The following is a 23,685-nucleotide window of genomic DNA, read 5'->3' as shown; positions in this document are numbered from 1 at the left end:
CCTCCGCCGGCCTGCTGCAGTAGCAGCAGGTGTTGGAGGGCGGCGCGGCTGGAGGAGTCCCGGCGCTGCCAGGTCTGTCTTGCAGGGCAGCTGCCGGGTACTCAGACTGGCGGGCGGATTCTGGCTCCGGCGGCTGCCGCAGTTACTGTCTGGGTGTAGCCGCGGCTCAGGCAGGACGGGCGGGCAGAAGTCGGGAGCTCGGGGTGGGGTGGGTGGGGGGCAACGCTCTTCTCTCCTTTAAGAGGCGATTTCGTCGAAGGGCTGCAGCAGGTAAGGGAGACCAGCTGACTCCAGGGCGCCCCCCCTTCAGGTAGACCAGCCTCTGCACCGCTTATGTAAAAGCGTCGGGTGCCCCAGATCTGTTCGGCCAGGGGGAGTCGAACTGGGGGACTTTTCGGAGGGGGGCTGTTTAGGAGCCGGACCCATTTGCAACCTGGGGGCTGGTGCTCGGCTCGTGCTGGAACAGCAACTGTTGTGACTCGCGTCTCGTGCGAACCCGAGTCTCACGGTCAGATATTACGCGCCGCCGCCCCCGGACCGCTCTTGCAACTTGGTTGGGGGTGGTCGGGCCGGCAGCTGCTTTGCTTTTTTCCCACCTGGCCGGGTTGGAAGCGTCCAACTTGGCTTATCTCGTGCGCGGGTCAGCCGGAGGGAGGGGGGTCTTGCGGATTTGATCGGCTCTGGCCAACTTTCCTCCGGAGCAGAGGGCGGGCGGGGCGTCTGCAGGTGTTCCCCCAACCCGTCCTCATTTTTGCGCATACTGCCGGCACCCCCTCGGGGGTCCATGAAAAGTTGGGGAACTGGAGGAGGAAAGGGCCGCCGCTTTGGGAAAGGCAAGGCTGGAGGGTCCGACTGAGATGAGGAAACCCGCTGGGCCTGGCAGGGATTCCGGACGTTGCGCACCTTTGCTGGCTTCCCTTAACTTTTCAAAAAAGGACCCATTTCAGTCCGCGGCCTTTTCGGCAGGAGGGCTTCCCATCCTTTCATGGTGTCATGCCTCCTGTTTTTTTTTTTTAATTGTTAATTATGATTAATCTTTCCTCCGTGTTTTCCTGTTTGGTTTCAAAGCATTTTCTCTTCTTGTTCTCTCTCCGTGTTTTCTCCGTTTCACAGCAGGTTGTCAGTACGGGAGCGTTGTTGGGTTTTTTTTTTGTTTTTTTTTTGCTCCACCTCACCAAATGGTCGCCAACTTTTTTATGCCACCATTTTGGTTTTGCTCTGTGAGGTAGCAAGAATGATTCAGGCAGGTTTCCCCCTTTTCCCTCTCCTCTCTCTTTTCCCTCCCTTTTATCCCTTTTCCATCCTGGTAGCATCTCACCAACCCCAAGCAGAGGCTGTGACTCCAGAGAAGGAACAAGTACTCATTTGCTGCCCCACTGTTCAGTTCCTCCTCTCCCTCATTTGCTTTGCTGATTCTCTTTCCTCCATCCCCTCCTTAGTCTGTCAGTGGTCTGGTGGGGTGGATTAAGAGAGTGGCAATGGCAAGGCAAAAAGAAGGGGAAGCAAACTTGAGGGATTTGCATTGGCAGCTCATTCCAAACACACACACACACACACACTCTTGCTATACTGAGGAGATAGAAGTTAAGCCAGCCCAGAATATTGTTGTTGCCCTGCCACCTTCCACCCATTTACCATGCCATTTTTTAATTTTTTTAATGATAGAATTAGTGAAAAAACAATGGAATAAGTTAGCACTAGGACACATAAGTCATCCAGCGTGTATTGCCTGGGCTAGTGTTATTGAGCACTGGAAAATGAGAGAAGTACTTGTGTTTTTTTATGGGTAATGAAGCAAACATCTGCTTAAAACTTCGAATCAATACATTTATCCAAAGAAAAACAACACTGTCACAAGTTCTGTAAACACAGATGAACACATTATGGTTTATTGCAGGACATCAATCTGGGCAGGCTGAATACGGGATGCTCAGTTAGCCAGTTTTGCCAACCCCCTCAACGCATCCACTCACATTCCCCCGGAAATCAAAATGTTACTTGAAAAAAATGAGAACATTGGACTGTATTGGCAAAGGTTCCATAGTTCACTGTTGATATCTCTCGCTGCTTTTAAAGTGTTAAGGCAAGGGAAAGCAGATTTGGAATGACAATGTGAATCAAATTTTTACGTTGAATATGCGTTGGCAGCTGGTGCTTTGGATCTGAGCATCCATTTTCAGTTGCAAGTTTAAGAGCACCTGTACAAAAATAAATGAAAGGGGTCTGTCCTCCACTGTCAGGACACCAGCACGTCGCAGGTGATATCTGATTCCCATTAGAAATGCTCCCCCCCCCAGTACCATGCATGATAAATTCAACTGAAATGACAAAGGGGGGGGGGACACCTAAATTATGGGAGGATAGGAGAATTATTTCCAAGGAAGTATTGCAGCCCTGTGATTCGACCACTGGGAACATCTGTGGTAAACTGTGTGTGTGGAAAGGCCAGCAACTGGGGATTTTTAGTTGCCATACTTGACCATTGTTCTTCTCAGTAAACTTACAACCTAAAAAAAAACTGCTAAAAGTTTTTAAGTATGTTTTCAGGGGGGCCCAACATCTTTGGGAAGTCTTGAATTGGGGAATGCTGCACAGACCTGCCCCTACAATAAAAACACGGAATTTTTATGCCCATTTGAAAGTTTTTTTTAAGTGCCGTGAGGTTTTCCTTCCTTTGAAGCAGCTCTGACTAATTTCTGCTCTGAAAGAAAATTGAGGGTTATTTATTAATGATATTATGCCATAGAAAGGGAGGAGGAAAACCAAAGTTCCTGTCTAGGCTTCTTCATTCATAAATATATTATAAACTGAAAGCAACCACAGTGATCCACTTGGAATGAGAGTGCAGTGAACTGGAGAATTAAATTGAGTTTTCACAGCAATAAAATAGTGAACCAGCAGTGTTAAGTTTCAGGATGAAAATGTGTCACAGAGGCATTCTGAAATTCTGGCTTTATGCATGTTGATCTAAGTCTTTTTGGTTTGTTCAGGACCAAACTAATTTAATTCACCTCCAGATAGACCCCATTATTCAGCTTCAAGTAAAGAAACTACCAGGCACTTTAAAAATGCAAGAGAAGGGGTGTGTGGCATTTTTTTTCCTGTGCAGAAATAAAACCAACCATTTACTTTCTGGAGTATGCTCTGGGTTGTAGCCTGCTAACAAAACTTTTATTGCTGTCCTTCAGAATTAGTTATGAAGGCGCTTGTTCTCATTTTCTGCGCTGATAACGTTATGAGTTCATTGCGGTAGATTTCTGCTGACACAGACAGATTACAAATCACTTTAGATACAAAGTTCAGACAAATTACTATTTCCAAGTGGAATAGTAGGCTTATCAAAGCTCCACAGCCACCTTAAATCTTCATTTAATTACTTCCTCTGTGATCCACAAAAGGTCAACTTAAACTTCGAACTTGCTAATATTATTTTTAAACTTTTAATGCCACCATTGGGGTTTTAGTGTTGGGGTTTTTGTTGAGACCTTAGCAACTTCAGATACTGGTTGCAGAGGCATACATAGAATTGGTTTAGTTGACGTAAGTGAACTCCAAAATTCAGTTGAAAATGAGAAATTGTGGTATGCAAATCTGGTAAAAGTTTAAGTTGTTTCTCCAGAACATATCTGAGCAAACGTTTTGTTTGCCTCTTGAGTTCTGTAGGACTCAAGCCAAACGAACCTCACTTTCCTGTTAAAGATTTGAAGTTTTCGGTGGGGCATATTCTATGTGGTATTTCGGAGAAACTGATGGTAAATACAATCTTAAGAGAGTAATACAAGAATATTTTTGGCTTTTAAGTCTAAACATGATTTTTAAAAAGCTAGTGGATCTGCTCAGTTTTTTAAAAAAGGTATTTCTGGAGCAGATTCAAGTGGTAAAAAAGCTGAGAATTTCAATATTTGAAAATATAACTAATAGTATTTTTTAACATTCTTTTCTATAGAGCCTTCTAATAAGACTTCACAGGGAAAGTTACATCTTATCTCAACTGTAGTGTTTATTACAAAGTAATGCAGTATTTTGAAACAATGTAGGCAAACACAGCTACCTTTCTGCAACTTAGTGGTATCTGGCACAACAAAGATTCTTGTGTTACATTAAAGGCTACCAAATGGAGGTAGAAGCTTTTCTGAACTGGAGCCCATTTTTGTCTGAGCTGATATCACAGCAAATGTGTCAGCCTTTAAGGCTGATACAGTTCACTGTACAAATACACAAGGAATTATGAGGTGATTTTACTATAAAGCTTCATTTGTCCATTTGATATAATGATTACAATAAAATTGGCAATTAAGCTCCAGAAGTTACATTTTGGTTGTAATATTTGGTCAGTTTTCAGCATCTTTTTTTAACGTTAAATGCCTCTTGTCCTTAAACTTAGGGGGCTAAGGATATCTAACACTAACAACCTTTTGTGAAATGAGCATTTGAATCCTGAAATACGGACTGAATATATAACTGGCTTTTTTTCTGAGAGGTTCTTTAGTTATCAGTCTTGAAAATACTTGTAGATTTAATGTGTGTGGGTTGTTGTGATAACAGGAAATACCTTGATTGCATTAATCGGAGATAAAAACTTAGTATAATAGTATAATAAAGGGGTATGGTATAATAAAGGTTTTTTTGGTAAAGTGTGTACATGCTTTATGTGTTTAGTGTGTGTGTGTGTATACACACACATATTTATCTTGTTTCAATTGCTTAGGGAGATAACTTATTGAAAGGCTGTTTACCTCTAAAGATTGAATGTCTGTCAGTATGACAGATGAGGCAGAGAGTTATGTATACTCCCCAGGTATGCAAAAAGCTATAAAGTTAAAAATAACTTTTCCGCAGCCAGATGAGGATATTCCATGAACTGCAGAATGAAGAGGGAAATATTAAAACAACTAATTTAAAATATGTATATGCCTTCAAATCTCCTGAACATCTCAGGTGAACAGCAATAAAAAAAACCCCCATTTTATTAAAAAAAACCCTTTAGAACCCAATCTAAAAACAGTTTATGCTTCAATCAGTAGGCTCTGGCTATGTCAGATCTCTTTGGAATGTTATATTACAATTGAAAAATTATTCTGCCTGGGAGTGGGTGCACAGTAATTTATTATTCCTTCCAAGTGTTGCTGTTCACTACTTGTAAATGTTATAACAGTGGTGGCAAACCTATGGCACGGGTGCCAGAGCCCTCTCTGTGGGCACGCACAAACAGAGTCCCCCCCCCCCCTCACATCTAGGCTGGCCTGGGCCACTGGGTTCGATTATTAGCATTAAACCTAAGACCTAGTTTTGGGGGAGCAGTGAAGGTAACCCTGTTAAGTGCTGTTAAACCCCACTGATTTTCATGCAAAGAACTAAAGTGTGATCCTTTACCTGGGAGTAAGCTTGGTTGCTGGCAATGGGGCTTGCTTCTGAGTAAACCCTCCTAGGATCGTGATTCACCCGTTGGAAGAGTTGCACAGTTGCTTCAAAGCAAAGCCACTGACTACCACCAAGCTTACTCCTGAGTAACGCACACCTCGGAGCCAACCGGTTTTTCTAAACTAAAACCTCAGTATTCAGGTTAAATTGCCGTGTTGGCACTTTGTGATAAATAAGTGGGTTTTGGGTTGCAATTTGGGCACTCGGTCTCAAAAAGGTTCGCTATCACTGTGTTATAATGATGATTATGTTGTACACTGCCCAAAGCCCTTTGGGGATGGGGTGGTATACCAACATTGAATAAATAATAATAATAAAAAAAATAAAATGTAAATGTAAAATTGACTAAATCATAGACTTTTGCCACTATTTTTAGGGCTCATTTTAGATAAGTATGCAGAATTTGATTTCTAATTTCTGATTAAAATCCACACACACAGACACACACACACACCGGGCCTCTGCCTGTATCATAATTCTCCATGAAAGAGTTCAGAGTGATGTTTTGGCTTTTCAGTTGTTTAAGATAGTTAGGTTGTGAGGGAATGATTTACCTAAAGTAGCTGAGTTCAGCTGAATCCAAACTGTCCATATCCAAATAACATTACAGTGTGTCTACTACACTGGCTCTTCATAAAATAAAATAAAAACTTAAAATAAGCTGGTGACAATTAAAGTGTTCCAGAGGAGAATCAAAAGTTATTGATATTTGGCAAAGATGAAAAGTTGCAAACTGCCTACAAAAGTTAAATGGAGTCTGACATTACAATATTTACCCAAATTTCTTTTTATTTTGTTATAAAGTGTTGTAAGCTAGCCCATGCTGGGTGCATGGCTATAAGTGATCACATATGGATGGAGTTATGGAGAAAAACTTACTTTACTCATGGCCCCATCCAGGGGAAGGGGGCGAATCTGCCCAAGGGAGTGGCGTGCAGTTGCTTCAGCAGATTTGCCGTCCCTGTGCCTCTGCCACCACAGCGGGGTGGCCCAAGGGCATGGCTGGGAGACTAGCTGAATTTAGTCTGCTCTATCCTGCCTGTTCATCACCTTATGCTGGCAAAGATTTGTTTAGACTTAAGCCTCTTAAAAGGCAGCATAAGTCTATACAGCCCCATAGAGGCTTTTTGGCAAAAGGGCAGCTTTTTATCTTTGCAAGACTCCCCATGTCACCAGGAAGCCTCTCTGAGAATGGTGGTGTGGCTGAGGCACTGTAGCTGATCGCCTGGCCACTAGAATTGGGCTGCCCATCTTATATTACATACATCTTCTGAGAGAAGCCCTACAACTGGTGCAGTTAATTCTGCCAATTCCTTTTGGGAAATTCCTAGAATTGGCGGGGGGTGGGGAATACCTCGAAAGGGCAGAGTTTGGGGAGGAGCTCAGTTGGGATGTGAAGCTGTAGAGTCTGGCCTTCAAAACTGCCATTCCCTCCAGGAGAAATAATTTTCTGACTTCTGGAGGTCAGTTGTAATCCCAGGAGAACTTCAGGCCCCATCATAGTGGTCTCCGGTCCACAAAATCTTATGTTAGAATAATGTTTGAAGATGACACTGCTACTTTTTATGTTTTGCTGTAATGAATTAATATAGTTGTCCTTACTGTTATGTATTGGGGCCTGTGAACATAAACCTCTAGCACATACATGGTAGTGCTTTAATCAAGTTCACATAATCCACTTCACAGTGGATTATGTGAAGCATAGCTGGGACCAGCCTTTGTGATCTGCAAGGGGGACGTTAGTACCCACAGGACAGTTTGATGTTCATTAAGACCATAGTCATGGGACACTTCCAATTTCTCTTCTAAGTTAGGTTTAACTTATTTCAATATGATTGATCAGCAAGAAGGGAGTCCACTAGTTAGCAGCACTACCATCAGTCAAAGCCAGTCAATCAGTAAAACCCACAGTTGAAATAATGCCACTGCAGACTAAAAGCAGTGATAGTTTTAAAAGGCAGTTGAACATATAAAATATCCAGCTTAGCAGCGGAATCCAAAGGTAGCTGATTAACTGCCAGCCAACACGGCAAGAAAAAAATATACTTGCGAATGCAACTCTTTTATATGCTTATGTACAAAAAAAAATTCTCCCAGCCTAGCATTAATGTCAGTTATTTTCAAAGTAACAGTTGCTTAACTGTTGCTAACATAGAATAAAAAAAATATAGTCCACTGTCAGGTTAAAAACTTAATATTTATTTCAGTCACAGCTCACTTATTTGGATATAAGGGAAAATCACGCTGGGAAATCTTCTTTTGGGGAAGATTATAAGGGAGGGAGGAAGAGCTGAGGCAGAGAGGTTTGGTGTGAATTCTGTCTTGAATCTTTTAAGCGTTATATCTGTTATTGGATAAATTCTCTTGTCCCCTGTGATAATATTTATGGAAATCATTCATTTTTCAGAGCTGACTAAGTGCATTAGATTTGGGACAAAAAATAGAAGGCTAGCAAAAATGAGAGTAAGTACTTTGCACTGCTAAATTCTTCCAGTCTCTCAGCTATGTGAAATCCTTTTCAGCCTGTCAAAAAAAGTAGTGTGAACCTAGTTATATCTGCGGCAGACTGCCTAGCAAATTCCTAATCATAACCATTTACACTAGTGGCAGCTAGTACATTGTGTGTTTACAGTCCTCCCATCTCTGTTAGATACCTGCTTATTCAATTGCATGGAGCCCTTAACTACTGCTAATAATAACTAAGCTAACTATTTAGGCACTGTAGAAGCTCTGTGGCAACCCTAATGCGCTGTTATACAGACTGAAGGGCTTTAATGGTGAAGTGGATGCAGAAAGACATGGCAATGCAGTGTGGTCTTCTTTGCTTCCCTGTCTGAGAATAAGTAAGAGATTGGCATTATTTCACACAATGAGCCCTTACAGTATACTGGCCCTCATACTTTACAGTTGGAACAGCCAATGGATATATCTATAAAAGCCTGCAAGGTTACCATAATGGTGTTATTTTTATGATACAAAGGCGGATTCCGCATGGGCCAAAAACAGCGGTGTGAAAACGGTGTGAAAACAGTGTAAAATGGTTTAAAACATGTAAAAGGGTTTACACCGTTTTCACACCGCTGTTTTTGATCCATGTGGAATTCGCTTAAGACAAGCAACCTAGCACCTCTTTTTCAAAAGTAAGCGGTGTGCTTTATTCATTCAGTTCAGCAATCTGTGTGTGTGGTGGTGGTGGGTGTTAAGTGACAAATTCTAGTCTCCCCTTGCATGTTGCTGTAAAAAAAAAAGTGGGGAATTCAGTCCACTGACCCATTTGAATATGATGCCTCCATTAGAGCTTGTGCTTATATGGTTATTAGAAAAGGAATATCCAGTAGCTTCATGTTGAGAAGGTTTATGATAAGAGAAAGCATTGTGCTGGGTGCCACAGTTGTTATTCTGAAATAAGTTTTTGTAGGGACTTACTTCCAAATAAATATGCTTACTGTTACAACTGTTACATTTTAATGAAGTGATAAAATTAGTGGTAAAATGATAAATATTTTAGTAGGTAGTTAAACAGTAAGCTTTTCAAAAACTCAGGGGGTTACAAAATGTGGTGGACACTCTTCTTTTAAGTATATTATCAATAGGAAAGATTTTAGATGAGCACAATTCAGTTTCTTATTACAGCTTTCATTGTGTTTAATCAGCCCATTGGTTTTCATCAAATATTTTAAGCCTATCTACCTGACTTCGAAACAAATGGCAAAAGGTCATTCAGTTGTTAATTGATGGCTTTCAGTTTTAGCACAGTGAGTTCCATTCTGTGTGTCTTTGTAGAAAAATAAATCTCATTTTCAGCAGGACAAAGAGCTGGTACCAGGTGTGCTCTCGTATCATTAGAGGTTTTGAACTCCTGTAGACTTCCTTACAACTCTTGCCCTTTGGTCGTGAAGTATGTGACTTCACAAAGTAGAGATCATAGGAAATCATTGTTAAGAACTGGTTTGAAATAACTCATATGAGCTGACTGTCAGGGAAGTCAAAGTAATTTGATTTCAAGCCTTATTTAACGGTTGAAATCCAGCATGATACTACAGTTTACCTGCAATATACAAGAGGCTGTTTCATGCAGTTCAGTCTTTAACCCTGTAATTGTTAACAGATTTTTTTCTTTAGAGAAGTATTTATTTCTATCAAAAGGATAGCATTTAATAATATTCTGGCCTGAAATCATACTTTGTTTTTTAACGAGGGAATTGCTCAGATGCAGGTTGATTCCTGAGTATTCTTCTATGAGCAGGGCAGTTGAAGGAATTGTTTTTTAATGGAAAAGCATTTTCATTTATGGGGGGGGGAGGGTTGCCCATCTCTGTAGTCCCCTACCTCTCACCCCCTCCTCATTCCAGTGATGAGAAATTAAATAAACAAATAAATAAATAATATCTCAGAGACTTGAGAGATCCTCAAATGGAAGGATTAGATAGACTGGACTGCAATCAGTCTGTGGTGTGCAACTCTGTATGTTCTATTTCCTGTTCCGCATGCTTCCATTAAACTAAGCCACATATTTTATTTGGGGAGCTCTTTCATGTATTTTTCATACTAGGTGTTGGGTATACTTATATGTCAATTATATTCACTGCATCATTTTACCAATTGCTTGGCTGATAGTAGCATATCTGGTGAACCAGGTGTGTTTCTGCACTCCTACATTTCTTAACCTTGGACACTCCTATATCCCTTGACCTTGGGCTAGTCACAGTTCTTTGGAACTCTCTCAGTCCCACCTACCTCACTAGGTGTCTGCTGTGGGAGAGAGGAAGGGAAAGGAGCTTGTAAGCAACCTTGAGTCTCCCATCAGGAGAGAAAGACTGAGTACTCCTCTCCCTCCTCCTCCTCCTACACTACTACTACTTCTTCATATTGATGTTCATAAATACTTTGGTAATGAAGATGCTGTTATTGGACCTGCCTTTGTACAGAGGCACATCCTTTGAGCACAGCTCCGTTTATGCATACCTATGGAACCCTGACTTGTCTTAAAGAGAGGGGAAGATGGTACAGCAGGGATGTAGTTGCCTGTGGTGTATATAGTCACATATCTTATCCCATAGTTGTCTCTGGTCAATGAGTTGTGGAGATTTACAAGTGAGCAAAGACCATAGGATAAGTGTGTGCATCAATGTCTGCTGTGCCATTTTCAACTTTCTGAGAACAAAAGTGTCTCTTCCTTCTGGTTGTCACACCAAAGTCCCAGTTTATCCATGATCTAACTTGCATGCCACGCAGACTTTCTAATTATGCAGGCACAGTAAAATTGTCATGCTAGCTGCCAATTGCTTTACATCTCTTCCTATTATCTAACACAAAACAGGTTTAGGAAGGATCATGGAAAACATATTTTCACCTGATCCTATGCTCATGCCAGGATTTGCTCCGTCTCTGCTCTGAGACTACAGCTAAGATTGTCCAGGTCAGAGAAAAGGCAGTGCATGACAGTGTGCCCAGTGGTCCCCGATTATGAATCTCCAGCAGTACGCAGCTCAGCTTTTGTACAATTCAGGTGCAAGCATAAGTTCCTGTGGAAGAAATTTTTATTTTTCTCCTGGCTCTTGAACTTTTGACAGTTAAATGCTGAAGCAGCAACTTTGATGAGTAGCATCTGGTCTTGCTAAGTAGATACAGAGGCCCTTAAGGACAGCCAAAATAAGATTTGGGTTGCTGTTCAATGACATCTTCATATTAACGTTAGTGGGGAGTTCATTGGTTTCCATGAGTCTTGCTCCCAATGAAGGCTGAATAGGCTGTGACCTTAAAGCCTAATGAATTCTTACACAAAAGTAGATCTTACCCATTTAAACAGGAGCTGCTTTCAAACAAGTATTGCAGCCGTAACTTGTAACAACATGCAGAAGTATTGAGTCAGACACTCTCTGCACAGTTTCCCTTAAGAAACTCACCATAAAAGTCAGCATTAATATTGGCCCATAACTTCTGCTAATTAACTGGACCCCAGCAAGTGCTGTCGCTCACTCCTTGCTAGCAGCAGGCTTGTAATGCTTTTTTGTTCCTCCCCCAAGTTTGCAGGCTCTAAGAAGCTTTTGTTGGCATACCTAACTGAACCATATGCTGAAGATGAGTTTATGGAAAGTTATCTAGTAGTAGGAATAGCACTCTAAAGTAGTGATCCCCAACATGATGCCTGCCAGTGTGTCCTCTGGTGCCCGCTTCCTTTCTTCAAAGGAAAGAGACAGCCCTTCATTTCACAACAGCAGGAGGTGCTTCAGGAGAGCCAAGGAGGCATCACTTTTGGGTCTGCAGGGAGCACCTATCTGGAAACAACTGCCTCCATCATTGTAAAATGGTTGGATCACAACTTTCCAACACTTTGAGTCTGGGCCCTGGCCCATGTTGCAACCCCTCCCGCCCCTATAGGGTCACATTGTGAAGAAACCCACTGTATGGTTTCAAATTTCAGGTTCAATAAAGGAATTCTACTTTAGAGATAGGCCTTTTCCGTACACCACACTTAATCCCATTTCGGTGATGTTTTTGATCCTATTGTTCATGTCGAAGTCTGTTCTTGCTCCCCAAATTGGAGTGTTGTTTCCTGGCTGGCATTTTCTTCTTCTTCTTTTTTTGCATTGCTTTGTAGTTTAGCTGATTCAACAATTCCCCACCACCACCAAAAACACCCAGCTAAAAAGAAAAATTGTTTAAAAAGGGCAGAGAAAACACTGAAGGGGAGGTAGGGTGGCATGAAAGAAAAATAGGGAGCATGGAAACAAAACTGGACTGTTCGGAGGGGAAGCATTTCAAATCTGTTCGCACTGTGAGGTAAGACAGCTCAGAAATGCTCCAGCAAAGCACAAAAAGGTAAAAGTGTTTTCAGAAACAACAAGGCAAAATGTGCTTGGAAAAGTTTTTTGAACCAAATGGGTGGGGATGGAACTCCACAGAGGAAACTTTTCATTAGTGCGATGGAAATGACATAAACAACTTGTGCAGAAAAGGCGAGAGTATTTAATATATTGTTAGAATGAAGAGTTTTACTGGTACAGAAAGGTTAGCATGGATCTCAAGGTTTTTGTGAGCATTCACAAAACAGTTATTGTATCCTGGCCAATAACAGCAACAAGTTTGAAACTAGGCTGTATAAAAAGAAAATAATTACAAACTAGTCTCACTTACTTAGGTTTATGGGCAAGCCATATCCTCTCCAAAGACAAAACCACCTGAAAGACTGGATTAATTACATGTCTCTCATCCACTAGGTAATGCTATACAGTTTGGGTTCTCTTGACTGGGTAACACCATCCAAATTATTTTTAAAACTCTTTTTTTCTATTATTCTTAACCTTAGTGTTGGAAGAGATCCCAAGGGCCATCAAGTCCAACCCCCTGCAGTTCAGGAATACACAATCAAAGCACCTTAGAAAAATGGGGAAAGTGCTGAGCCCTTTATATTTTTAAAGGGAGAAACTCAGTCTTATAGGAAGTTCACAAGGCAGCACAAGATTGATTCAAGACAGTGGAAGCCAAACCAAGTTTCCAGGCTTTCTAGATCTGGAGCGGGCCTACAGCAAAGTCTTGTTTTCTGTGTTTTGCTGTAGGCCCTCAACAAGCTCAGAAGCAGCAAAACATTCCCTCCGGCTTCCCATGCTTGTCAATCATTGGCTAAAGCAAAGGTGCATTGTTGATGCAGTCTGTGGGACAGTGATTCAAATCCTAGTACTTCAGGTTAAATTGTGAACCTGCCACACATTTGTTAAAGGGAGTGTACATTGCTGTTGGTTTTCCCATGCCAACTTTCACAACATTATGTGCTAGGAAAGCATCCACAGTTGCCTGCAGGTTGTACGTGAACAGATTAGTTCTTCACTGTTGAAAATATGCCTTATTTTGCATGGTAATAAAAAATAATTGTGGGCTGTCAAGTTGTAATTAACTCATGGTGACCACATGACCACAGGATTTTCAACACAATAGATGAGCAGACGTGGTTTGTCATGATGTTCCTCTACATAGCAACCCCAGTCTTCCTTGGTCTCTCTTCGTATAATAACTTTGGCCCACTCTGCTAAGCCTCCAAGAAGTGGTGGGATTCAAAAATTTTAGTAACAGGTTCTGATGGTGGTGGCATTCAAACAGTGGTGTAGCGCCAATGGGGCTGGTCGGGGCATGACGGGGACGGGGCATTCCTGGGCGGGGCTGTGGCAAGGACGCAGGGCGTGCACGCCCCAGGTGCAGTTCCCTTCGCCCTGCCTCTAGATTCAAATAATGACTGCTTAAAGTATTAAAAAGCAATATACCGAAAGGTAGTGTATTATTTCTTTTTTATATCATTATATTGATTGATTTTAAATAATAACGTAAGTAAGGAGAGAAACCAAAAACTGTTTACAATTGTTAACATATTACAAACATATCTAATTGTCTATCTCTCTCAAAAAAAACCCCACTAAAACATCCCATATTGCCTCCCTCCTTCCCATATTTCCCTCCCTCCCTACTTTCTACTTCCCCTTCAGATTCCTATAACTACTTTATCTATTCCACTTGAAAGAAAACTAGCAGAGGGAGAGATCCAAAATCCTTAATCTAAAAGAATAGTTTAAACTCCTCTTTTTCCAATATAAAATTCAAGGGGAAAAAAGAAAATGAAAAATCTTTACCTATAATTCCCAATGTTTATACCAATGAACAAAAAAATAGAATTACTATATATTGTATTATTTCATACACATGTGGGGGGTGCCATGGGGGGCAGGGGGGCTGCAGGGGGCCCTGGGAGGCTATTTTGCATCCCCCACTTGACGAGATTTGTTGTACCCAGGGACAGAGATTACCCCCTTGTTCCTAGTGGAGTTAGTCATTAATAACCGGTTATCTGAACTGAGAAAATTTTAGCAACCAGTTCTACCGAATAGGTGCGAATAGGCTGCATCCCACCTCTGCCTCCAAGCACTGATAAGATGAGCTTAGGCTGAACCACCATAGTGCTTTGCAAAGTAATATCTCTTTAGCATTAAATGCAGAAATATTCAAGGTAGAAAGAGAAAATGGCCTCTAGATTTCAGAAAGATCCGCTGGGCTAACCTAACACACTATACTCTTGCACGAGAAGCGGACATTCTGGAAATCCATTGATGCACATTAAAACGTAAATTATTAAACAAGGGTGACCCAACATGATTGACTAGTATAAAGGAAGTCACAGCCCTCAGTTTGCAAGACCTGAGCAAAGTTGTTAACAATGGGCCCCTCCGCACAGCAGAGGCAACTAGGGTTTGACTCGTGTCTTCGGAAATCGTTACCTGAGCTCGACTCCGCTGTTACTCCGCACAGCAGCTGGCTCGTGTCTCCGGAGCCGAGTTCAGAGAGGGAATACCTCCTTGTGTCATCCGCTCCTCATTCCCGATTGGCTGCCATTCTATGGTGGAAAATGTGCCCATCCTTTTTTTTCGTTTACTGACATAGGAGCTACGTAGGAGGATTTTTTTAAAGGCGCACTTCTTGCTGCCGCCACGAGTCTCCCGTTCTGCACATGGCCGAAATACTGCATTGTGATTGACTAGCTGGCAGAGTCGAGGCGAGGGAGATTCCGCATTCCTCTGGCTTCGGCTTGAATGCAACCTGATTTCGCCAGGAAGTTGTACCTCCCAGTCGAACTCGAAAATTTGATGGTGGGGGGGAGCAGAGACAGACACGAGTCGAATACTACGGCTGTGCGAAGTATCCGGGTCGGACCTATGTCGAACTAAGGTTGAATCCTACAGTGCGGAGGGGCCCAATAAGATATTGGGGGGGACATTGATTCACAGGGTCTCCATAAGTGGGAAGCAGTTTGATGGCACATAACACACACACATTAATTTAGAGCAGGGGTCTGCAACCTGCGGCTTTCCAGATGTTCATGGACTACAATTCTCATCAGCCCCTGCCAGCATGGTCAGTTGGCCATGCTGGCAGGGGCTGATGGGAATTGTAGTCCACAAACATCTGGAGTGCTGCAGGTTGCAGACACCTGATTTAGAATAGATTTACAGCCGTTATTATTACTGTCTCCTGTGACCATGTGAAGTATGTGAGTATAGCAAAATAGTCATGCTAAAAGAAATTTTGGTCTGTTCTGGAAATGGAATTTGGACTAGGAACAGCACCAAAAGCAAAGCTAAGAAGCATATATAAAATCTATTTAAATAAAAGCATATTTTTTCACAATCTTTTCCTAGGTCTTTTAGGGGATGCAGAAGCTACTCTGTAGCTGCCAAATAGCTGGCAATAGTCCATTAACTACCTATGCTATGTAATGGTGCTGTATCACACAATGTATGTGTACACTGGAATAGTATGCGCAAGAGGGACAGATCAAAATAAGGCTGACTGGTTCTAAAAGTGGTTTTTGAAGAACTGAAACAAGCAACGACACCCAAAGATAGTTTTTAAATAATTGTTTTGAAAATAATTAGGGCCCTCATGGTTACAAAAATAATTTTAAAACCAACTTTTAAAATAGTAGAGGAGTTCCAGATGAAACTGAAGAATCTTCTGCAGCTGACAGAAGGCAATGATTAAGGGGAGCAGGAGACATTTTAGCTACTTTCTAATATTAGGATACAGATGCTTGAATTTTGTCTGTGCTATAAATGAACATCTGTTGCTGCTTGTGAAGCAAGTCAATTACTGAAGCAACTGAGTGTTTGACTTGAGTGTAAAGAGAAGGTGAGGCTGAGAAGTTTTTGTTCCTTCTTTCTACCAGAACGTTGTGTCAACCTGCTCTAAGCAAGTTTTAACAGCCATATATGGCCAAGGTTTGAGAACGACTGAATGGATAACATAATCATCATCATATACATGTTGCCAGTGGCTATGCTCATACTCCCACCGCTGCCACCATTTTGGGATTTGCAACAGTGGGAAATTTCTTGAGGAGAGCAAGGATGGGTGTAGACACAGCCTCTGGGAGCTGGTTCACCACAATAATTATACAAGCTTTGCTAGGAGGTCTAAATACTGGAACTTTGCTTGCACAGTCTTGGGACACTCCCAGAAGGATTTTCACATTTAAGAAAAGAGGGGGAGGGTTTTGGCAGATGTTATCCATCTCCACACATTTCCATCAAGCTGGGGTGGACTCATACTTCGTTTTGTCAGAGCTACGCTAAACATTTAGGCAAGCCATAGTGCATTTTTCGTTTATTTACATTTTGTGTTGAATAGCATACGTATCTTCATGGAGTAATGCCTTTCCCATGATGCCTGTATTGAATTAGTATGTTGCTTGGAAAGTAGGCAGTTGGGAGACAGACAGGTAAAGGGAATTGGAAATTATTAGAATACTGAGTCCTTAAGTTCCTGTTGAAATTAGCACTTTTTTTCTTAGATGGCCAGTTCTAATAAAAATTAATAGTAAAATATAGTAAATTTTCCTTTTTGTGGGGAAAATTATAGACCTTTCTTCCCCATTTCTTGGGAAAAATAAGCCTCATAGTTTCAATGACCATGAACACATTGGTAACCTGTACGGTTTTTCGTGATTACAATGTATTTATGTAGCTGCTGTGTGTTCATGGGTGTGCTCCTCACCTGTCAGCCCTTCAGGTTTATTTCTAAAATTAGTTTCAGATGCATATTGACAAAGAAAACGGCTACGCAAGTCAAATGATCAAATATGGCATCTGTTTTTCCTTCAAGATAAGGAAACTACCCTAAACCCGCTTACTCGTTCAGGATGTGAATTTTCATCATGATGGCTTCCATAAGCAAAATTTCTGAAAGTCCAGAAGCCTGTAAAATATTGCTTAAACCATTTTCTTGATTAGGATATGAGGCACTGTTCTATTATAGCTGTTAATTAAAACTATGTTAAATGTTGATCAGTTTGAGGTTTTGAATCATAAGTGCTTTTAGCAAGGGATGGGGGAACAGCAGTGCTTTTTCAACCCCTTGGAAGTATGCCTTTAAAAAAAACCTGTTTTCCTTTTATCAGTTGCTGCTCTGGTCTCATTCTCTCCCTTCATAGAGAACTTCTTTTCTGTTTTCTAGCCTGGTCGCTTAAAGAATGTGAGGAACTGCCGAGCTGTATTCTGACATCACTGTGGGTAAACCAATCTCATTCAAAACGAGGACAATGATTCCTGGATCAGGTAGCAAATGTGATAATTTTGGTGAGTAGTCATGTTTGGCTATGAGCCAGTGAAGCTTATCCAATGACAGGGGAATGTTTCCTGAAAAAGCAAAGAAATAATTTATTATTATTTTTTAACATCACCTGAAGGGATGCTTTTTATGATTCTGATGGATAATGAAACTTCCTCCCCCCCTTTTTTACTTGGGTGTCGTATTAATAGAAATAAATACGCGTTGAGAATAGAAGTAAGGCAACCAGAAAGACTAGCATTATGTGCTGGTCTTGAAAACAACTTCAAACTGAATACTACTAGGCAGAAGAAATATATTTTTCAAAAGCACTTCACATTTGATCATCTCTACTAGTTATTATATCATGGAGACGTTTAGAAGCAAGCACAGTCTATAAGATGTTCACTGTTTTATTTCTATCCTCTAGTCAGACTTGCTCCTACAGCCCGATTGTAATTAAGAAATCCTGTAATTGGGTAATAATGATCTAGACTGTTGAAGAATGTTAAAAGATTGTTGGAATAGGATACCACCACCACATCCTCACATATCTCTTTTCCAATGTGGGATTATCCAGTGTTACTGTGTCAGGATTGAATCAGAAATTCATATTATGAAATCTGATGACAATCTGTGGGACAATGTTGTGAAATTGTGGGATTTGCATTCCATCCTGGAGGCAGCTGATACAGTTGGACTGTCTGATTGAAGGCAGGGTTCAGAAGTCATTTGCTGTATGTTGGGTTGCTAGGGAGAGGCCAACGTTTTTCAGCTGCAGTCAGAGGTGGGTTTGTTTGAACTGGCCTCAAGCCCAGCATCCCGGGATGGGCTGTCTTGAAACTGATGGGTGTAAAACAGCTGCCAGTCAGATGCCTCTTTGAATTTTGCCCAGTCGTGGTGACTGATTCAGTGCAGTTTGCGCTCCACAGTTCACCATGTGGATTTCCCCCCTGCTCCAGCCTCTGCAGTCTTCTGTTCCCACTTCCTAATTCAAAATTCTACAAATCCAGAGCACCATGGATGGATGTTGTGCATTAGTGTTCACTGTTGTAAAGAGCCACCTAAACAGCTTGATAGAGGAGACTAGTGATAACCAGCATGTTTGGCAACTGTCAAGGGCAAAGTATGAGAGAATACTACTACATCAGATAGGTGCCTTTGATATGCTTTTTTTCTTGGGTCTAGTAAGTCAGTAAATATGGAACAGTTAATAACAATAATAGTGCAATATTAAAGTCAAGTATGAACATACAGTCAAAGACTGTGGCTAGTTAGGATTGCTAATTCCAGGTTGGGAAATTCCTGGTGTTTGGAGAGGGGCTGCATCCTGGGTAGGTGGGGTTTAAGAAGGGGAAGGAGTTGAGGTAGTGTGAAAGAAAGGTAGCTAATTCCCACTCTGGATAGAGCAAATATGATATAGAATAGAAACATTTGAGCAGCAGAACATTATGCTTCAAGTGCACTAGATCCCGGTGTCAGGCTCTGGTTTCTCTGGTTTAAAAGATCATAGCAGCAGATATTAAAAGAGTTTGTGACTCCTTGAGAGCTGTTTACATTCAGGATAGACAACATCAGGCTGGATAGACTAGCTCCAGTGGGGCAAGGTAGCTGCAACAGAATTCCATCTAGACTGACTTTTTTTGCTCTCCTTTTCCTGCAAGTATTTCAGGCCTTTTTTGCATATGCAGCTTACCGCAGATTTTCCCAGTAATCAAACCTTGGAAACATTTTCTGTGAAATTATTCCGTACACCCCCCTTCCCCCCCCCCCCCCCCGCTTTGTCTCTTCAGTTTATTCTACATGATATTACTGAAAATCTGTTATTCCTAATGGTGATGCGATGTCATCCATGATGCAGAACAACCCTCCCTTTCAGCCATTTTCTCCTTCCTCTTGTCTTTTGTTTTCAAAAGGAAATTTTAAAAAAGTTCTCTACTGCAATGTAACATAATGATGTAACATAAAGGCGCAGACACAAACCAGATTGATTGTGTTAGCTTTGCCAATTTGCTTTTGAAAATGGAGGATGAGGGGGAGGGGAAAATGGCTGAAGGGGAGGTTGGGTAACTACATGCGGGCATGAATAAGGTCCAAGTGTTTGATGAGGTGGAGACCATTTATGTGTGATTGCATGCTCAAGGGAAGCTGGCTCGGAAACAGATAGAAAAATCATCATGGTAAAAGTGCCCAGGAAAGCAACAGTGGAAAAATTAAGGAAAAACCATTTCTGGAACCAAATGGATGAAAAATTGTATCTTTTTTTTTTGTAAGCCACTTTGCATCTCTCTGGGTAAAACCAAAACTAGCTTTAAACTCTGCATAGTTTCATATAATCATTCATTATATGAATATCACCCAAATAGTCACAACTATTTCAGCAATTTAAGCACAGATGATGTAATGACTGCATCAGTACCAGGTAGTTTGCTGATTTAAGTGGCCCAGTCTAGCAAAGGTACTATTCATAAGAATCTCAAAAACAAAACAGTACTTTGCTCCATTAATGGCTTAAAGACATTCAAGGACTGGGATTTCCTTTATTTTAAAATCTTTCCTTGGTTTTTTTGTTTGTCTTGGCTCACATAAATTCTTTTTTGGGGAATGGAGGGGGAGGTGCCTTTCAAAGGGAGAGGAAGGGGGATTTATTTCCCAAAGAAAGATAATAGCATGTGTATGCCACACTGTATATTCTTAACTACAGGGTTTGCTACCATAGTGTATTTACACAGTGGAATGTGTTTGCTTTTTAGTCTGACCTTAACGTTGTCATGTTTGTTTTTAGAAAAGAAATACAGCCTAATGGGGTTTTTTAAAGTCTCATACATTTGGAACGATAACTTATTATTTAACTGCAGAAGTTAGCTTTTGATACAGGCAAGAAGTTATTGTAGAACAAAATGGGCTTCCTGAAGTGCAACTGAAAAGAGCTTGTGTACAGTTGGCCCCGTTAACAGGGTTGCCATATTCAAGGTGGGGCCTGGAGGTCTTCTGCAATTATAACGGATATTGTGATAAGCTTCCCTGGTCAAAACGGCAGCTTTGGAGACAGGCTGTACATTAACTAGGAGAAACAAGTTTTGGAGTGATGTCACGTCTCCTCTGATCTCCCTCTCCAAACGGTGCCTTCCCTGGCACTGCCTCCAAATCTCTAGCAATTTACTAATCCAGAGCTCTGCCCATTAGACCCATTTTAATATGAATTCAACTTGTATTTTTAGAAATAGCATATAGTAACATTTCTCTTTCTTTCTGTCTTTTTTTTTCCAGGCCCAGCAACTCTTCAGGATAGAACTGTGCATTCAGTCTGTCAAAGTCTTGAAGATTCTTTTTAGTGAGAGTTGGTGGGGAGGCAAGATGTTGGCATAGCTGATGAACTAAGAACCTGCTATGCCAACATATTGCCCTCTTTCCTGTCTGTCTGCTGCAAACACCTCGTCATGTTGGATGCTCCTCAAACAAGCTTTCCTTTGTATTAACTAACATATGTTTCAGTATAGTGTAGCACTCTGGAACCATACAAGCAAAAGACAAGCAAGATTGTTGATATGATTTGAGTACAGGGGTGTTTGTTAATGGGGTCTCAATTGTGTTGGAAACTGTGTCAAACTCTCAAAGAGGTGGGATGAAATGTTTTTAAACAAATGCATCAACATAAATCATTTCTGGAATTACCTGCTTTGTTTCTATAACGAGAGATGCCCTTGGAGGTATAATGCACTTAATGCTCTTCTGTGGTGGTCTAAACTTTTGCCCCCCCCCCCAAAAAAAAACAACCCTGTGTGGGATTGTCAACTATCCAGAAAACAGAATATTTTTTTGAAAAGGGGTGGTGATTACAGGAGTTTTGCTTTCAGGCGATCACAAGTGAAACAAGGAGCAATGTATGTTTACATATTTGTGTTTTGTAAGTTGTACCCCTCTCTATTATAAAAATCGCTTAGTTACCACATACTTTCTGCCTCCTTTCCCAGATCTATTCTGTGCCCCACCTGTGCACCAACATGATACCAGAATGGTTGTTTTTAAGAGCTAGCTTTATTTCTAAACGTTTTCTTCGATGAATGCCTAAAGCCTTTTAAAAACACTTGATTAAAAGATTGACTGTTATTCAATATGCTTTAAGCCCGCTTGTCATGTAATAAGATTTCAGAATTGCCTGCAGCTAGAACTGTAGAAAGAGTGTAGGCGCCTTAAAACTTTAAAAAGAATAAAATTCTGAGATGCTTATAGAATATCACTATGGCGGATTCCACACGGGCCCAAAACAACAGTGTGAAAATGGTGTAAAATGGTTTTAAATGATGTAAAAGGATATACACCAATTTCACACCGCTGTTTTTGGTCCATGCAGAATCTGCCTGAGTGAAGAGAATCCAGAGATATGGAACTCCTGTGTTAAAGATCCACCAAGGTTCAGCATTCATCTTGATTGCTTTTTACTTATACCTAGCAAGTTTAAGGTTGCTTGGAGGCATTATTATGACTGACACATAACCAAGAATTCACCAGTTCTTTGTTTAAAAATGTGTTGAACTAGTATTGCTCCTAAGAATCCATTTTCTCCAGAGGAATCGATCTCTGTAGTCTGAAGATAAGCTGTAATTCTAGGGCAGGGGTCTGCAACCTGTGGCTCTCCAGATATTCATGGACTACAATTCCCTTCATCCCCTGCCAGCATGGCCAATTGGCCATGCTGGCAGGGGCTGATGGGAATTGTAGTCCATGAACATCTGGAGAGCCACAGGTTGCAAACCCCTGTTCTAGGGCATGCCAGATCCCACCTAGAGGCTGGCATCTCTGTACTGAATTAAACTGATGTTCAGAAGGTTCATACTTCACAGTAACTTGCAAGAGGAGCTGTTGCCAAGTTAGCTGTCTCATGGCACTTCAGATGGCCATGTGCAGTATATCAACAAACAGTCCCTTCCCATAGATCATTACATAAGTATTTTATTTATCTATTCATAGTATTACATAGTGTGATATTCATAACCTACTTTTTGATTAAAGCAGGAAAATTCCATATAATGGTCAGAATACATGGCTGACATCTGAATGGATTCAATCATTTTGCTGGCATATCTTTTGACTGCAACACTAGTTAACATTGGGGACAACACAGAGCAGATTTGTGCCTTGTTAGCAATATAACCACTTCTTAATCATTGTGCATGTGGGCACATGATGCCCGAGAAGGGCTTGTAAAATAAGAAACATAAAAATTTGAACACTTATTTAAAATTCCAGCACTCATGGAGACCACAACTTCAAAAATTTCTTATATCAGTAAGTTTTTCATGAAAACTTACTTGACCATCCAAAATGGGATATTTATATTAAGCTTGGTAGGCACTAAAAGGGGTTTCACAATCAATTTTCAGAAATACAACTGTCATCTGGTGAATTAGCGCTGGCAATATTACATTCTTTTAATGAAACTATGGAAAATCATAATTGTGGATATGAATTCAGCTTAACTCTGTTTTTTGCAGCTGTCATTGTTGAGGGGTTTCAAGAGAGGGCAACAGGGTTATCAGGCCCAGATGCTCCAGATGCTTAGCATGTCTTTATTGATATTTGTATTTTAAGCATTGTTTGCTGTTTCCCAGTGATTGGGAAGGGGGAGGAGTTGAAAGTGAGCTAAAGATGCAATAAATAAATATAATGGAAGAATTACAAGGATGATTTCCTTTATGTTATGCAATATTTGATATCCTGTCCTTCATCCAAGAAGCTGTGTCTATCTTTTCTTCACTTTATGCTTGCAGTGATGAGCTAAGAGATGAGGGAATCACCAAATGTAATGTTCACAGCAGAGTGGGGATCATTAGCTATCCTGAATAAAGATGGTTTGCTTATATATTATATTTATCTGCACAATAACTGAGGCCATGCATTGCAGAAAAAAGTGATGGCACTGAAGAGAGATGAAATTCTCTTCTACCCTTCGCTGGGAGTTATTTTGCCAGTTTCTTCGGATGTTCCCATTTCCTGTTTACCTGAATTGTGCTTTAGGTGCAATAAGGTGCTCTTGGGCATAAGAAATGAAGCTGTTTGGAACTGATAGACAAGAAATTATTCTAATCTGATGCTGGACACAAAAATAACTAGTCTCCTACTCTTGGATTGCATCTGACCTATACCAGATCTTTCCCCCCGTTTTTCCATGGGCAA

General features: G+C 41.0%; 1 long non-coding RNA gene across 2 annotated transcripts; it reads left to right on the top strand.

Moving 5' to 3' along the window:
- The first annotated feature begins 3 nt into the window (after positions 1-3).
- Positions 4-21,265, top strand: LOC125436662. Of its 2 annotated transcripts, none has more exons than XR_007245102.1 (3): positions 4-72; positions 17,416-17,537; positions 20,779-21,265. It is a non-coding gene; the product is annotated as an uncharacterized LOC125436662 (long non-coding RNA). The 2 variants fall into 2 exon arrangements; XR_007245101.1 differs by lacking the exon at positions 4-72 and adding an exon at positions 127-270.
- The last annotated feature ends 2,420 nt before the right edge of the window (positions 21,266-23,685 follow it).

This window comes from Sphaerodactylus townsendi, linkage group LG07 (genome assembly GCF_021028975.2).
Source record: "Sphaerodactylus townsendi isolate TG3544 linkage group LG07, MPM_Stown_v2.3, whole genome shotgun sequence".
In the NCBI taxonomy this organism is placed as follows: domain Eukaryota; kingdom Metazoa; phylum Chordata; class Lepidosauria; order Squamata; family Sphaerodactylidae; genus Sphaerodactylus; species Sphaerodactylus townsendi.
This window is presented reverse-complemented; position numbering and strand designations above follow the sequence as displayed.